Below are 4,423 nucleotides of genomic sequence, written 5' to 3'. Positions count from 1 at the left end.
TAAATGCGTATTTTGATAAAAGTATTATTTTGGAAATTGTACGGAATAAAATATAATATTTTTGGGAAAAATATGTATATTTTGGAGATAGAATATTTTAGACAAACGAATTAAAATATATTTTATTAAGTGAGACTTAAAAATATATTTTTGGAATTATAAAAACGCACATGTATTAAAACCCCCATCCTTGGGAAGGAATATATTTATTAAATAATTAAGAAGTGTAAATACGAAATAGTTGTCTAACTATTTCCCAAAGACGTTAAACCTTAAGCCAATGCACGGCCGTCCGTCTAATAGAAATTAGTACGTGTAGGTCGTCACGCAGCAGGTTGATCGGGACTTACTATTTCGAGACGCACTTCTGTGAGTTCATGTCCCCCTTTTCTCTTAACTGTTTCCAGTTTTTATACTTCGGGGGTGAAATACATGTTACTATGATTACAAATACTTTTATACATGGTATGGTTAGCGTAAGGAGGGTTACTACTTAGATTATGTGAGTGGGTAGGCGAAACTAGAGGCCATTAATCCTCATTGTAGGACCGAGGGTCATTAGCGGTACATCTATCTGGGTGTAGCGAGCCCAACTCCAGGCCCAACTGTACGGACCTCGGGGTGACTTTGAGCCCGACGCAAAAATCTGCTAGGTTTGAGTCTTCCTAATGCACTTCACACATATCAATGGCCTTGCAAACAATTGGTGATCTCTTTATTTCCTTATTTGCTACATACCAGGGATTTTTCATACTTACAAATGTATTACAAAGGCTTTACATACTCACTTTCACATGAACTCGCTCAACATTTTTGTTGATTTTTCAACTTACATGTATTTCAGGGAATTAGGGATCTAGCGAGGTATGTTATGTCTTCATCCTGCGTAAGAGGAGTGATGTCATCCAAGTTTAGGGGTCGTGACTTTTACCTGGACGAGTCACAAGTCTTAAACTATGTTATTTCATGTTATGTGGTTGTGTCTTATGAACAATGTTTTTATTTTGTTGTGTTGTATTTTCGTTGCATGTGTCGACGTTTGAAAACAATGTTGTCGTATTTTACTTTTAAAACTTGAATCAATGGATGATCATCACGGTTTTACTTTCATATAGCTTTGTTGTGATTAAGCTATGGTATTAAGAAGTCACACCAAATAAACCCACGCTTCCGCAAAGCCAGGGTGTGACACCTTCATTAGCTGACGAATACTGAGCTTCACGAATACACGCATGAAGGTCACTAGAGATGCGAATCGCATTGACATAAGTCTTATGACAAAGAGCGTCAGCCACTACATTTGCCTTGCCAGCATGATAGAGAATTTCACAGTCGTAAAGTCGTTAAGCAATCCCACCCAACGTCTCTGTCGCATGTTCAGTTTCTTTTGGTCAAAGATATGTTGAAGGCTCTTATGGTCGGTGAAAACCACACTCTTCGTACCATACAAGTAGTGTCGCCAGATCTTTAACGCAAATACAACTACACCAAGCTCCAGATCGTGAGTAGTATAGTTTTTCTCATGTACCTTGAGTTGACGAGAAGCATAAGCAATAACCTTGTCCCGTTGCATGAGCACACAGCCCAAGCCACGGTTCGAGGCATCACAATATACCACGAAATCGTCATTCCCATCGGGTAGAGTAAGAACAGGAGCGTTACACAAAACGGTCTTAAGAGTTTGAAAAGATTCCTCTTGTTCGGGACCCCAAACAAAAGGTCTCTCTTTCTGAGTCAACGAAGTGAGAGGAACAACAATCTTAGAAAAGTCCGAGATGAATCGATGGTAATAACCCGCCAATCCTAGAAAGGAACGAATCTCGGATGCAGATTTTGGCGTACTCCAATTCTTCATGGCTTTGATTTTTGACGGGTCAACATGAATACCTTGCTTACTAATGACATGACCAAGAAATTGCATTTCCTCAATCCAAAATTCACACTTAGAGAATTTAGCATACAAACGTTCACCACGTAAAAGTTCAAGCATCTAGCGTAAATGACGAGCATGATCAGCCTTAGATTTAGAATAAATGAGAATATCATCAATAAAGACTATCACAAAACGATCCAAATAGGGCTTACAAACACAATTCATGAGATCCATGAACACAGTGGGTGCGTTGGTCAATCCAAAAGGCATAACCACGAACTCGTACTGTCCATAACGAGTACGAAAAGCGGTTTTGGGTAGATCATCCTTGAGTACACGAAGCTGATGATAACCAGAACGAAGATCGATTTTCGAGAAACAGGACGCGCCTTATTGTAACGTCCATAATTTTTCCTTTAAATTTATTAAATGACAACATACTTTTCTAACAAAATTTGGGCATGACCCGTTTGTAAACGGGCGGTACCCTGTTTTTCATAATCAAATTTCATTCAAACTGTACGCAACATTCAAAAGACATGACATACACAACAAAAGATGACCTATTTTTAGTTTCAAAACCATTAAGTTTATGTACGCACTTACGACAATTTTTCAAAAGACAACCATGACCAAACTAGTCTTAAGTACAAAGCATAGACATAAGTAACTAAGTAATTTGACATTGACTTTATACAAAATGCGGAGCGCTTGACGGGCTTGAGGTGTGTTCGATCCGGGCAAAGCTTGATAGCTAAATATGAGATTTACCTACATGACCACAACATCAAAACTCATTAGAACAAAGTTGCCTTCTTTAACTCAAGTAATTAACTTACGGTCTTGAAATAAACATGACATTCACGACTTGTGTTATACTACATTCTTTCATACTTGTACGGTAGTGAGTTCCAACGGAACTTCATACCAATCTTTCTAGTCTTGCAATTTCGTCATTCGACCCATTCAAGAGAAGGGTCAATACATATATCTTTACCATGCTCGATTCAAATTACCACAATTATTGACAAACACATATCTAAAGCAAAACCAAAAATCGTGCAAGTAGCGTACCTCGGTCTTGATCCCCTTGTTGCTTCACTTGACTCGAACTTTCTTCCTTAACGCCTACATATAACCATTCATTCTCTTAATCTATGTTTCATACTTAATTACATACATCAATTGATAAAAACTATACACAATTTGGCTCATACTTCTTAAACACATTCAATTCACATAAGGTTTATGACATACAAGACTAACATCTTTATTGTGGCGTTTTGTCAAACACTTGGTGTGCATAACATGAATAAAGCATAGGGTACAAGTGTTCAATGCATGATTCTACTAGTTCATTCTTAGATCATTAAAACAATCAAATTTCCCACAATAATCATTCCAAATCAGTTTCTAACTATTACTAATCTATCAATAATAACTCTTATACTTACTATTGCAATAATTAGCATATAATTTCATTCCATGTTCTTCATCATCACCCTAGTTCAAGTGGGTTTTTGCTAAAAATCACCCAACTATCTAGAATCAAACATAATTCTTGTTCTATTGTATTTTCCTAACTCTTAAACACACAATTTCTACATGCATTCATGATTGGGTCGAAACCCTCATTATATAACTCATCAATTTCAGAATTTCGACTTACCTCTTTGTAGGACAAGCTTAGATTACTAGAGAATCGAGTTCATGCAGGTTATTTGGTCTTGATTTCCCTTTCAATCTTGCAGATTTGTAGAACTTAGGGTTTTCCCCTTGGTTCCTTTCTTTGGTCGATCCACAGAACACACTAGGAGGTGTGTTTTGTGTTTTATTTCATTTAATTGTAAACTTTCTTTACTATATACAAGTTTAGCCCCTCTAATTCTAATGGTTGACAATTAACTCATAAACTTTCATTCTTGTTGAACTATTACCACATTCTTTTAACTTAGTTAATATTACAATATTAGACATTTAAAATAGCATAAATAAATTGCGCATTTTGGGGTGTTACACTTATAGTTGGTCAAATAGGTCATCAATATGAGGGAGATGATAACGATTCTTAAGCTTATTAAGTTCATGGTAGTCGATACACATACGAAACGAGCCATCTTTCTTCTTGACGAATAGCACAGGAGCACCCCACGGAGAGGTACTTGGGCGAATGAATCCCTTGTCGAGTAGTTCTTGAAGCTGACTAGATAACTCTTGCATCTTGGAAGGTGCAAGACGATAGGGAGCCTTGGCGACAAGAGTCACACCAGGTATGGGAGCAATACGAAAATCAACGGATCTAGGAGCAGTAAGACCAGGAAGATCTTCAGGAAAAACATCAGGGAAATCACACACTACTGGAACATCGCTTATGTCCTTCCTCTTGCCCTTTTGTTCCACCACGTGGGCCAAGAAAGCAAAGTTCTGTTTACGTAAGCATCTGTTCGCTTGGGTGAATGACATCAGCTTCAGTCCTTTCTAAGGTCGGTCTCCATAGACATGCAAAATATCACCGGACGGAAGAGGTAGACGAACAAACTTCTCGTGACA

General features: G+C 37.6%; 1 long non-coding RNA gene across 1 annotated transcript; it reads right to left on the bottom strand.

The window, feature by feature from the left end:
• Positions 1-2,558: 2,558 nt before the first annotated feature.
• On the bottom strand, positions 2,559-3,687 carry LOC110902158. The gene is made up of 3 exons (XR_002571037.1): positions 3,543-3,687; positions 2,948-3,001; positions 2,559-2,644 (listed from the first exon to the last, which is right to left on the bottom strand). It is a non-coding gene; the product is annotated as an uncharacterized LOC110902158 (long non-coding RNA).
• Between the last annotated feature and the right edge of the window lie 736 nt (positions 3,688-4,423).

Source organism: Helianthus annuus, chromosome 8 (assembly GCF_002127325.2).
Source record: "Helianthus annuus cultivar XRQ/B chromosome 8, HanXRQr2.0-SUNRISE, whole genome shotgun sequence".
In the NCBI taxonomy this organism is placed as follows: domain Eukaryota; kingdom Viridiplantae; phylum Streptophyta; class Magnoliopsida; order Asterales; family Asteraceae; genus Helianthus; species Helianthus annuus.
This window is presented reverse-complemented; position numbering and strand designations above follow the sequence as displayed.